Consider the following 13,935-nt stretch of genomic DNA (forward strand, 5'->3'; position numbering starts at 1 on the left):
TTCCACCACTTTATGTGGCTTTTTGAAGGCCTAGATATTTAAAAACTCACCAAGCTTTACTCAGAATTGTCCACCGCATAAAATTTTAGTGTTTTAATGGAATTCACCCCTAATGTCAGTCTGCAATTTTGGGTCAAGATTTCATTTCTGACTTTTCATACATGTCAAACTTCAACAAGCTCGTCCAGTTGGCGTCAGTATCCCCTTTTGGCATGCAGGATTAAAAGTTATTAAAATCTTGAATTTTTGTACTGAAAGAATGGGGCCAGGCCTCAATTAGTCTCAACTTTCTAAATGTTGCAACTATCAAAAAGTTATCTAACAATCCATGTTCTCATCTGCTGACATTAAAAACCCACTCCCTGAGAACAGGAAGTCACTTTTTGTTTCTTGGAAAGGTTCACCTCTGACCCTCTTGACCAAATCAACAGACAGATAATAAGTTGGTCTCACTTGCTTTCGCTGGAAGGTGTGGTCATGGTGAAATCAAGTCTGACATCATGCCATTGCCATATGTTTATTTCTAAGTTATCCGATTGGCACTGAAGTGGACTTGAATGATTTGTCAACCTCTAAAGAGCCTGACAGGATTCCATTGGAATCGGACTCAACTGCACCCCCTAGATTATCTCTACAGCTGAATCTTCCTGATGCATCATTTGATGTCCACCAAGCTTCCACACCAGTGTGTCATCATTGGTGTGGTATCTTGATGACCTTAGCCCATTCATAGAAGGAACTGAGGTTTATTTGGTGACTCAATCAGCTTCTCCCAGTGTACAATAGAAGGTTGAAACCAAATCCACTCACCATTGATGGCCACACATGACAATTCCCAAAATCTACAGGAAGTCCTTGCCAAGCCTTCAGCATCAAACAGGAAGTGATAACTCTTGGCTAGGTTGGATTTCAAATCAAACTTTTAAAACTTGCTGCTGGAGCTTGGTGGTGACGCGACCCATATACGTCCTCGACGCGGCCGTCATGGGTTCGAGTCCCGACCCGATGACATTTACTGTGTGTCGTCGCTCTCGCTCACAACCTGTTTCCTGTCAGACCACTTTCGAATGTAGACCACTAGAACCGAAAAAGAAAACTTGAAAAAACAAAATTGCCCCTGGACCCATACTGAAGTGGACTGAAGACAATATGGAAGATTTGCCAAATGTTCTATGGCAGGCCATTTTAACATAAAATCAGTTTCGTCTGACGATCTGTAATTACATTCTATACATCTAAAACTTCATTTTGACTACCCGCGTTGAAACACAGAGTACTATAATCGGATAACTGCTAACCTGATTCAATTCTTAAACCACTTAATTTGTGGTTGTGCTTTTGCTTTCTTAAACTTTTCCTGCAGTCTTTCACTCATGCATGGAAATGTGTAGTTGTCTAGATCTGATGTGTCTTGAACTTAATTGATAAGGGCTCCCATTCAGTCAGTTATTGTACTTTTGTTGTTGTTGGCTCTTTGACAGCATGTTTCTTTTAGACTTGAAAGCTTGATGGCCCTAGAAAAACAAAGCTTGTTGTATTTTAGATGACTTCTGAAGCTGTGTCATCAAGCTGTCAAGCCACTTCTCCACAAATATTAAAAAGCTTTATTTTTCTTTTGATTTATTGTGACTGGTTAAAGGACGGCCAAGTCATTCGGTGACTTCACTGTAAAGTGAAAGTAAATCAAACTCTGATAAAGTTAAACTAACTTTATCAGATATTGCTTCAACGCTATAAATCAAAACCCAGTGGGTTGTGGAGAATAAGAGGTTGTTTTATTCTGTATTTATTGGGTTTATGCTACACAGTTTACCGTGTTTATTTTTATTTTTGCTGTAAGTATGGATAATAATTTTATGACAAAATGGCATTCAAATTTCAATTACAAGAATAAATCTGAAAATTTATTTTTAAATGAGGAGTTCCTGCATAAAAGGACCATTTATTATTTTTAGGTAATTGAATGACAGCAACAAGCACAGATATTCCTTTGAAAAAAATGTTATACTTTTTTAGGACACAAGTCACATAAAGAATAAATAAAATAAAATGCGCACAAAAACTGCATTTAATCATAGTTTAATATTTGTTGATACACTCAATGAAAAGTCACTGGAGAAAATAGTAAAACTAATCATCTGGACACTTTGAGGACTTTTAAAGATCAATAATTGGAATTTATCATGTAAACAATAAATCCACATTCTTATTGTGTAAGAAATTCGTCATGATAAATGATAAATGATAAACGATGCGATTAAAAAATGCCCACCCATATGTCTGATACTTTATCTCGCCATCAAACTGTCCAGTCCGTTGTGGCGACTCTTGTCCTAGAGGTTTGCAGAGACACATACAAGAAATTGTTAAAAAAAATTAAAAAAAAGTAAAAGTCCAAACCAAGACGGATAAACTTGTTTGCATCTTGGACTCCACTAAGTTTCTTCTCTCTAATGTTAATTTTTAAGCTTTCAGTTGCTTTTTTCCAAGCTCCTTTTGTGAAAGTTAAGTGAATAAATCATAAAGTCTTGCAGCGTTGCAGTCCCAGTGCTTTTCCGTGTGTTTACATGCAGGTTGGGTGTTTATCTAATCACTAACACAAACGGAAACTACACAACGACACAGACAAACAAACACTGCAGGTGACAGTTAAAACTAATCCAGGCAGTGAAATGCTGTGATTTCTCTGCTCCACCCTGGGGATGGATTGAGGACAGAGGTGTTGCTGGTTTAACTGGTCTGTGAACAAGTTAACATCAGCGCGGACTCTGCGCTCGCACAAAAAAATGTTTGTAACTCATGACATGAAGCGTTGGAGAAGGCAAGGTCCGAGCTGCAGAATCTGGAAAAGGTGCACAAATCTGCTGGAATACCATCAAGAAAAAAAGGAAATTATTAGCTACTGCATTATGTTTCAAAGTTTGGAGAAGATTTCAGAAGCATTTGCTGTGAAACGGGAAATAAAGCATGTTTTTAACAAGCTGTTCTGCTTAAATTTCAGCAAGTTTAGAAAAAAATGAATATTTTAATTCAGTTTGACTTACTGAAATTCTAAACTACGTTGATCCAACTTTTAAATCCATTTTTCTTAGTGTTACATCAGATAACTTTGTGTTTTGATTTTATATTTTCAGCCACAGTTAAAGTTACCGAAGGTTTTACTTTGTAGCTCTTTGTCATGTGTCCCAGGATCTCATCATCATCATCATCGTCATCGTCGTTAAGTCCCTCAGGCTGTCTTGGCCTTTGTTCAAGTGAAACTCTCCTGCTCTGTCTGGGCATGACGTTGACTTTTCTAGGCCATCTTCTCCCACATTGTGGCGTTTTCACCGCACAGCGAAGCTCTAAAATAAACCTCCATACATTTGCTTTTCAATAAATTACATTTCAGAAACATTTTCAGCTGTGACGGCTTGGAGAAAATTAAGGTAAGTGCCTTGAAAACAAGACGGAGAAGAAAAAAAATCACAGTAAGAGGCAAGTTAACGGTTGGCCTACACACAACAGAAACTGCAGCAGGTACAAACATGCCTGCCTGTATCACTGCACAGAAGTCTAATGCAACTTTGTGTTTCAGTGCTTAAATGCATTATGCACTTACTTTTCTAATGCATCATTTTCATCTTGACCTCCTTAAATCACAGAACTTTGAATAAAGTTTTCACATCCTCTCCAAACCAACTGGAATGTTTTAAGTTCAGCAGGATGCTGGTGAAAGAATTATGTTTTAATTCAGATTTAGAAGGTTAGTGGCTAAGTTATACAAAGTTTTAGTTTGTATAGTTTTAAAACTGTCTAAAAAAACGTATTCACCCCTTTTGATGATTGCTTTTATTAATCTATCATGATCAACAAAATGTGGCATTTCTGACTAAAAACATTTAATGTCAAAGTGAAAACTGATTTCTAAAAATGGTGGCAATAAAATAAAAACATGTAACACAGAATAAGTGGCTGCATAAATGTTCACACCCTTCAAGTGATTTAGTTTGGCTGCAACCACAGCCAAAGTGTGTTTTTATATTTTCATGATGTGAAGCACTTTGAAATGTCTGGTTGCTGAAATATGCTACACAAATAAACATCTGGATGTTGCATTTCTTCCTGCTAAAATGTTTTATCAGTTTTCTTGGGGATCATGTGCTTTTAACTACATTTCTTTTTTAATGGAAACACCAGAATAGCAAAAAAGAATATTGGCGTTCCATCAATAAATCATGTTTTTTCAACTTCAGCAGAATATTGACAAAGTTTTGTGCAGATTTGTAATGGAAATACAGCCAATAACAAAAAATTAGGCAGGTTATATACATCCAGATTATAAACTATTATTGCAGATTAAATACTAAATTAAATAAATTTTCTGTTGAACAAAAAAAATTCACACTGAAAGTAAAACATAGTTTTTAAAGTTTGAGCAAATCATGTAATTTTTCAGAGCTTTCTGAACTTTGTTGACTAAATAAGTTTATATTTAAACAAGTCTGGAGATTATGTGAGAGATAAAATTCTGAATTGGCAAAATCCAAAAAACCAATTCATAATTCATAATCCTATGCGATATAATGTCTGATGACACTTTTGTCATTATTGCAACATCTCAACACCTCTCTGCACTCAGCAAGCATATTTTTACTCAGATATAATTTTACCAAGACTTCATGCATGCTGACAAGTCATGCTAACAGTCTTGAAAGTGGATAAAACTCCGAAGCTGCCAAAGGTCACATATTGTAGCTTAGTGAACATGTTGAGCTGAACGAAGATGACGGAGTAGATGTTCTTAAGAAAAATACTTTTGCTTCCTGCTTCGTTGTGAAGAAACCATTCAGGTTTGACGACAGAGATCCACCCAGGATGGATTCCTCCCTGCTGATTCTCAGCGTCTTTAACCACAACGCATTCTCAAACGCTGAAAAGGCGAAAACACAGAGCACACTTTTCCAGCTTGTCATGCGGATTTCTCTACATTTTAGAAAGAAAACATTAAGTTTAAAATTTATTTTTAGACATATATTCAAGTTTAAAAGGAGCCCATATTTAAGTCCATATGCTGTGAACTGATTTGCATGAATATTTTCATAAAAAAGTAACAAAGTTTCTCCTTTTTACATACACTAATGTATGGTGATACAGAAAATCTCATCTTTAGGTTTTATGCAATTCTTCATGCAAAATCTTGAAAGTATCAGTAGATATTAAAATGTTTTGCCTGTTCAAATACAGGTGAAACTATGCAGGTTAATCCGGAGCCGTTGGATGTTTGGTCAGTAATATTGGGAATACTTGCTGCAGAAGTGATAAGCTGTGATTTCTGCTTTTCCAGGTGAGACAAAAACTAGACTGGGCAGAACGGGAGGCTCAACCTGGTGACAAGTGGTAGAGCTCGTTTGTCTGTCTCACGCCTTCTTCAACAATAAACGCCTTCAGCGAAGGCAGCTCAACAGTCTGTAAACATCTTCCACCTCATTTGTTCTCTTATTAGTCTCCATGTGATGTATGTGAACGCACACACTGTTTTCTTTATATTGCTGAAAGTACCTGTAAGTCACAGGACAGTAATAATGGCTTGGGTTGCACAATTATCACCTCATAAAGAAGAAAAAAAAAGCAAAAACAGGATTTTGTTCGATGACGTGAGTAAATGTTGAGAATGAGACGGTTGTCTGGAAATATACCAAACATGTAGACGTTTGGTTTTTTCCCAAAACCTGCTGAGATGTGGTGGTATTTGGCCTGACATCTCGTCCGATTGATCTCACAGCAGCAGAAATTATTTTATTAAACCAGTCACACATAGAGCTGAATTACTGCAGAGCCTGAAAACACTAAAACATTTTCTATTGGATCATATCTGGGATCAAAGGTCATGAAACACCTTAGAAATAAACTATATCCCAACAGATGATATGACTATTGTGTCGTTCGTTGAGTGTCTGCGCATATATTAAGTACAAATGGTCAAATTTCCCATGGATGTGAATCTATAAATAGCATTTTGAAATGTCCATGATTGTTGGAATGTTGTTTATTCGGTTCACCAGCATTCCTCAACCAAACAACACATTATGAACTCAGCAGCTAACGAAGGCCTCCGACTTCTGGCTGCTTGTAAAACAGGAAGCGATTTACTAACACATTCATTTAGCAGATAAAACATGTTGCAGACAGGTTGCACATGTGGTGAAAAGTGGATTAAAATAAATATGACAGAGATTCTTGATTTGTTTATGGGAATATCACATGCTGCTTTGATTGGAAAATATCTGAATATCACCATGGCAACTGATCTTTCAGTGCAATGAAGATGAGAGGCGAATACTGACTCAAAGAAAATTGTGACTTTTTTCACCAAACTCAGAAATTTCTTAGTTGGACTTGAGAAATTTTATCTATTTTTCTAGAAAATTTCAGAGTTTCTAGAAAAATTTCAAAACTTCAAAAGCACAAAAACTCACACTTTTTAGAAAAACACAAAAAAACACACAAGAAAAAAAAAAAAGGAAAAATATCTAGAAAAATATTTAGAAAAAAATGAAAATTTCTGAGATTGAAAAGTTGAAAATTTCAGAAATGTTCTCAGAAGATGACATTTCTGAGCTCCAACTAAGAAACTAAGAAACTTCCAAGTAATTCTATTAAATATTCTAGAAATATTCTGGAATATTTCTAAAATTATTCCAGAAATCTCAAACTTTCTGTTTTTCCCAGTAAATTTTTGACTTTTCAAGCTCAGAAAATGTCACTTCTTCTGGAATATTTTTAGAAATATTCTAGAAGAAATATTCCAGAATACATCTATTTCAGAAATCTCAAAATGTCTGTGACTTTTCAAACTCAGACATTTCCAAGTTTTTTCCTCAAAAATTTCTGAGATAAATCACAAAATATTGGTGGAAATGTTTCTTTGCGGCTCTAAGACACTGTTGTAAAAACGAATAGGTTGTTGAAACGTTAAACATCTGTTTAGATCTAGACATAATATCTAAGTGTTGGTCAGGAAACTGTAGTTTAGTGGCAATAAAACAAACACAAATATCTTCTTTTGTTTATTTTTCACAGTTTAAGGGTAAAACATCAATAATGTTGTGAAGCCAAACAATCCCAGAATCCCATCACACTGGGGAAAAAGCAGTGACCTGTTCCCCTCTGAGTGTGTGTCAGTGTGTGTGTGTCATAAGAACTGTGGAGCTCCATGCGGGTCTCCTCTGCCCTCGGTGTTTAGACGTGTTTTTACTGTAATCAGTAGGAAACGGAGAGATAGCATCTAACCTCGACCTCAGCAAAACGCTGCCAAACATTATGACCACTCTGCTGTTTGGTGGCAGATTCTGGATCCCTCCTCAGGGAGAAACTGGCAACCCCTCACCCCCCAAAAAAATAAGAAATAACTGCAACAAAATGTAATTTCAAGCTCAGATCTTCTCTTTAAACGTCTCACGTTCACATATGTGAAGTCAGTTAGCATTCAGCGGGACCAACAACACGATAATGATCTGTGCAACACTTCACAACACTGTTTTATTGTTCATGTAGGCTTGTTTACCCAACAAAGCAAGCCTCAACATGAGATCCTGGAAGCAGACTGATGGTCCAGCGTCGCTCCGACCTCAAACAGTTACGATTACTGTGAGCTCCAACAAGTGCACACACGCTGGGCAAGCGGGGGTGGATTTGCATCTCATTTCCATCCTGGTTTCATGCCTGGAGTGAGGCGGGACTGAATTAACTGACTTCTACGATGGTGGAGGTGAAAGGGGAGGAGAGCAGCGGAAAGGAAAGAGAGACGAATAGCCTCCTGTAGATAACTGAAAACTTCTCTGAGGTCCTCCTTCTTTTACGTCTGAACTGATTTTCCTCTTGTTTACAATGAGAACAATTTATAAGATAACGTATTTGCCCCAGGCTAGAGAGCAAATACCTTTTTTACCTCCTCTTTTCCTTAGTTTTACTTAAGTTCTTGTTTGTGAGTTGTGATTTCTAGAAAAGCAACAAAAAAAAAATCTGTAGTTTGAAAAGTTGAAGATTTTCTACAAAAACTTGGAAATTTCTAAGTTTATAAAGTCTAATTTTTTTTTTACTTTTCAATCAGAAACTTTCCAAGGTTGTTTTTTCTTTCAGAAAATATTGAAGGTTAATCTAAAGATTTATTAGTTTTTTCTGGTGGAAATTTATTCATTTTTTCTGGCCCTAATTTTTCAAGTGTGATATTCCTGTAAGAAATGTACAAAAAAAAAACTTAGATTTCTTCTTGTTTTGCTTTTTTTAGTCACACCTAAATGTTTCAGATCCTAAAAACAAATTATAAGACCTGAAAAAATACAAAAAGAAGCCTAACCTAAACAAAAACCTGTCCCTTCAAATCATGAATAAACTGCAGTTAACTGCATTTTAGCTGCATTTAAAATTCAGTTTCGGTAGCCACACCCTGTCTGATAAACCTAAGAGCTGCAGAATTAAAGAAAATACTTTAACAGAACCTGCCTGACAACCTGAAGTAGGCAAAGCGTTGTCAGAAACAGCAACACATCGTCCCCTGAATTAAAGAAATTCACAAACTGAAGAGATCAGTCACTGATATCTAAACCTAAACCCTGAATGTTTCATTTTAGTAAAATAAGTTCACTCATGTTCCTCTGGTATTCTTTCTATAAAACATTCAAATCATTTATGGAAAATTCACCTATTCACAGATTCAACCATGTCTAAAATATTCCAAAGAAAATCCTGCTTGGTAATCTGAAATGTCTAGCCAATCATTTACAATCATCATTTGTAAATGATTGGCATTTACAAATCAACCAATCAAGGAGCAGAATTCATTTTCCTTGGAGCTGATTGGCTGATGATGAAGACCGTAGATATTAGCTGTTCTGGAAGCACCAAAACGGTTTCCACTGTGCATATTAATGCTTATTAAGGTTTATTTGGTGTTTGAACCACTAAAGTAGGCTGGTTTAAGGGTTAGTTGTGGTCCCTAACCCTCATAAACACCAGGAAGTCCACTGTATTTTATTGGTTTTGTCACATTTGTTGGCAGCTTTCATATAAACAGTGACAATAACAAGGAAAGTCAATGAACATAAAATTAAACACGATTAAAAAACACAATTCAGCAGGTTTTCCAAACATGTTTGTTCTCACAACATAGTTAAAGATCATATTTTATTACATTTTATTTCACTGTGATTTACACAGCATCTCATTTTGAGATGACTAAATAACCAAAAGTTGATACATAAGTTAAAGACAGTGACATATAAGACTGTTTTTAATATATTAAATAAAGTACAATGTTTAAAAAAAAAAAAACATCTTTGAATCAGTACAATTTTATGAATAAATTGAACTAAGGTGGGATTTTTTTTTTTTTTTTTTTTTTTGCCATAATTTCAAACTTTCAGCAGATCACCAAAGAAACACCACATTCACAGTGAAGCATGGTGGTGGCACCATCATGCTTTGGTTTGTTTGTATTCAATGTGGAGAGAGTTGGAAACAGTTTCATATACAGTTAATGTCATAAAACTTTTCTAGAAAGCAAAAGACAAAGACAAGCTTCATCTTTCAGTGTAAAGTACTAAACTCAAGTTAAATTCAGACACAAATCTGATTTAGAAAAGTTCACAATCTGACAGATTTGGATCACTTTTTCAATTAAAAGTGGATAAATATGGGCAATACAGGACGTGCAAAGCTAAATTGGAATGTTTTTGTTTTTGTTTTGTTTTTTTGTTTTTTTGTAAAGCACCAAAAAAGAGTGACTGTCAAACTGTTCTTCAAAAACGTCTTAAGGGTTGTGTCCAAGTTTTTAGCTTATTTTATCCACCTAGATAGTTTCCTTTTGTTTTTAAATTGAGTTTACAGCTTTTAGGTCACATTAAAGGTTGAAAAAGTTCAGAAACTTCTGGTTTGTTTTTTTACATCTCTTTTTTTACAGACGTTTTAAATCCACTTTATTTGAGGAGCTAACGGATTAGCCTCGTGCTTCATCCCGATGTTTGATCTGTGAACGGCTTCTTCTTTTGTTTGGTTTCCCCTCCATGTGCTGCTGAATCAGCATCAGCAACCCTGCCACGTATTCCCAAACTCCCATTTCTTCCACCACACACACACACACACACACACACACACACACACACACACACACACATACATATCCTCATTATCCCATGTCCTCAGTGCAAACACAAACAAGATCCAATAGAAGCAGGTGTCCCTGTGCCGGGATAGATCAACAGAAAGCAGGATCCAGGAGGAGGAGGTTGTGTCTGCAGGTTGGTTTGTTCGGGGGGAGGGTGGGCAGCTCTGTCAGTTTCTGTCTGAGTGAGTGGAGAAACTTTGAATAAAGCTGATAGCATCTCCTAAGCCTCCAACTAAAGCTGCTTGTTTTCATTCAATGTTTCATTTCATCTCATTGGAGTTTCTTTTACAGGCAGATCACACCATCGTCATGGGTTTTGATTCTCTAAAGTCAAAGCAGAAAGATAGAAGCTGACAGATAATCAGCTTAAACTTGCAGGCCTCCATGTTTCTACCAGGAGCTGCAGGATGTTGTAGACTGTTGACCCCCTGATCGGTTTGCATGCTAATTTACAATTTCTGAACATTTCAGGACTAATTTGCCTGCAGATGTAGCAACTGAAGAGAGCATGCAAGCCCCCCGATCCTCAGAAATATATTCATGGCTGAAAAAATACAAGTTTTGGTGACTCTCTACAAATGCAAATTGCAATACCTGCAAAATCACAAAATCTTATCAAGTGTTTTGGATTGAGCTTCTAATGCAAATATGTCAGGACACTTGAAATAATACAAAACTAAATTATAAGTGATTTTTTTCAGGAGGATATAGGAGCTTGTTATAAGTCAATAATTATTTAACACTGATGGAAAAGTTCTAGTTTCACAAAATGTTTTTCCATGTTATAAGTTAAATACTTTTCCACTAAGTTTGTAAGTTTGCTTTGTCTTATTTCAAGTGTACTCATGTATTTGCACTAGAAATAGTCCAAAAACACTTGATAAGATTTTGTGGTTTTGCAGTGTAGACTGATACTCCAGTGTTTATAGACATTGCCCAAATGAAACATAATGTTTCATAATTGATTGTATTTTTTTTCTTTTCTAGAAGGTTCCTCTGAAGCACATATTATTTGTACAAATACCTTAATTCGCTCAGATAAACGACCCAAAATGTTACAGTAACCAAGCCGGGCCTGATGCTTATCTCTGAGGTTGGTTTTGATATAATATGGCTCCCCACCCAGGACGGCAAGCACTGCGGAGCGGCAACAGCTCTGATAAAACAGGACTTATCTCCCAGTTGCTCTTTGATTTGGATTCCTACTGGTTCTTTCACCAGCAGTCCTCATTTGGTGGCCAAAAATCTTTCATTAAGCATTTTTCTGCACAAAACTAAATAGAAACTTCAAGCAGAATGACCAAAACTTACAGAAATATTTAACTGTCAAAGCCTGGAAATAGATTTTATGACGTGAAAGTTTCTCATTAAAACGACAAAAAATTCTTGTCATAAGATGCAAAACTTGCTAAAATAAGAATGTTTCTCATTATAACGAGATATAAAAATGCACTTATTTACAAGATTACATAAAGTAACATAAAACTTTCCTCACATTGTTTCCTCTGGACGACGTCTAGAAATACCAAAAATGGTTTTTGTTTCACTTTTATGATCTTTCTTATTCAAAAGAGAAAATATTTTGGTTTAAATGAGATATGAATCTCGTTGTAACTAGTTTTTCTAATATCGTTAAAATGAGAAAGTTGTCTCTTTTTGAAAAGTTTTGCAACAAACTTTAATGATTTATTTCCATCTGACTTTAAAACATTTCCATAAAAACTATAACGAATGATTGTTATTTTTATCAGCCATTAAAAAGAGATCAAAAATGTACAATATTGATTCAGGTAGGAAGGAAGAAGTTGAATAAAAATAGCCAATGAGATAAAATCACAAGTTGTTTTTAAATCAGAAATTCTGTGTGTTTCTGGATAAAACTATGAAAATAAATGTATTTCATTTCAGAATAAATATTTCATTAAGATATACCTAAACTAAAGCTGAGATTACTAAATTTAGCCAATGAAATGTAGCAAAACTTTGTCAGCTTGGATTTGACCAAAACTATGTTGCATTTTAGTTAAAAAAACAAATTAAAATGAACTTTTTACCAGTAAAAATATGGCGACACATCATGGCCCCCCAACAGAACTGAAGCAGAAATCTGAGATCTAATTTTAATACTGCATTGCTATTTAAATTAATAAAATATGAAACTGGTTGGGGCTGCACAGTGGCACGTTGGTAGAGCTGTTGCCTTGCAGCAAGAAGGTTCTGGGTACAATTCCTGGCCCAGGTTTTTCTGCATGGAGTTTGCATGTTCTCCCTGTGCATGCATGGGTTTTCTCCAGGTACTCCGGTTTCCTCCCACAGTCCAAAAACATGACTGTCAGGTTAATTGGCCTCTCCAAATTGCCCCTAGATGTGAGTGTGGGTGTATGGTTGTGTGTCTGTCTCTGTGTGCCCTGCAACAGACTGGCGACCTGTCCAGGGTGACCCCGCCTCTCACCCGGAATGTTAGCTGGAGAGGCACCAGCAACCCTCCCGACCCCACTGAGGGACAAGGGTGTAAAGAAACTGGATGGATGGATGAAACTGGTTGAACCTGGTTGCACAAAGAGGGGCTCGCCCAGACAACCAATTATGCAAGAACCGCCACTGGCCAGCATTATGGCGTCATCGCAGCTCACCAAAAACAAAAAAGGAAGGAGTGGAGCATGCTCTGAAAACAGCTTTCAGACTTGCTTGGGGTCAAGGGTTTGGTCAGAGGTTGGTTTTGACATCATTGTCTCCTAATACTTTGGTTTTCCATAGAAAACATGTAAAAATGGAGATTTATTTTAAGTAAACATATTTTGTGGTTCTCAAAACCTTGTGGTTTTAATCCCCTGGTTACTCCTTAAAGTCTGGCTCAGATTTGTATATTCATCCATAATATTGCATAATTAATGCTTCTTAAACAGCATGGTTTAAAATGTTCAGAAGTCATTAAAAAAATCAGATATTCAAAGAAAATTTAAAACTTAAATATTGCATGGGTACTAATGGCAACATTTTTTGTTTAGTTTCCACCCCTTGGAGCCTAAATTATCCTTCTTTTCCTCCAAATTATATTGTTAAATTACATGTTAATAGTATTTTACCTCCATTTGAACATGCAAAACCAGACTTTTCCACAATTTCATCTTCAAAATTCAAAATTTTTCCACACTGAGGCTCCATCTACTAACACTGACACTTTTTAAATCATACTTACAAATGTTTTCTTTTGGAAAAGAAAAGTTTTATTACACATTTTCTCTCTTTTTTAAGTCTTTGAAGTAGCAACCTCCTTCAGACATTAACTTTATGCATTAAAACAGATTTTCCACATCAGTTTGACCGACAACATTTAGCTTCAAATATTTGTCAGAAGTTAGCGCTGAAGGCAAAGTTTTGCTGTTGCAAAGACTAACAGAGATCCAAAACTTTTACATTTACTTACTGTGAATGGGAATACTATTTGATTTCATCATAGATAAATTAAATTGTTTAAAATTTAAATGTAAGATTTAAAGGAATTGGTAAGTTTCCTGCTGTAATTTTGGAATGGTGCCATTTAAAGTTCACATCTGTTGTAGTCAAATCCTCATTTCATCTAAACAATATTTACTGTAAGATTTTATAGAGTGTTTCTAGATATCTGCAAACAACAAGAATGCCAAAAAAATCTCCTGAGTAACAGCCTCTGTGTTCATATTTATGAAAATAAACATAGAGTGCAAAGAAAAATTGTGGACTTTTCAAAATATTAACACATAAATGTCAACAACTTTGTTTTCCATCTGGGATCTGGGCATAATGAGATG

The sequence above is a fragment of the Poecilia formosa genome, unplaced genomic scaffold (genome assembly GCF_000485575.1).
Source record: "Poecilia formosa unplaced genomic scaffold, Poecilia_formosa-5.1.2 Scaffold123, whole genome shotgun sequence".
NCBI classification, from domain to species: domain Eukaryota; kingdom Metazoa; phylum Chordata; class Actinopteri; order Cyprinodontiformes; family Poeciliidae; genus Poecilia; species Poecilia formosa.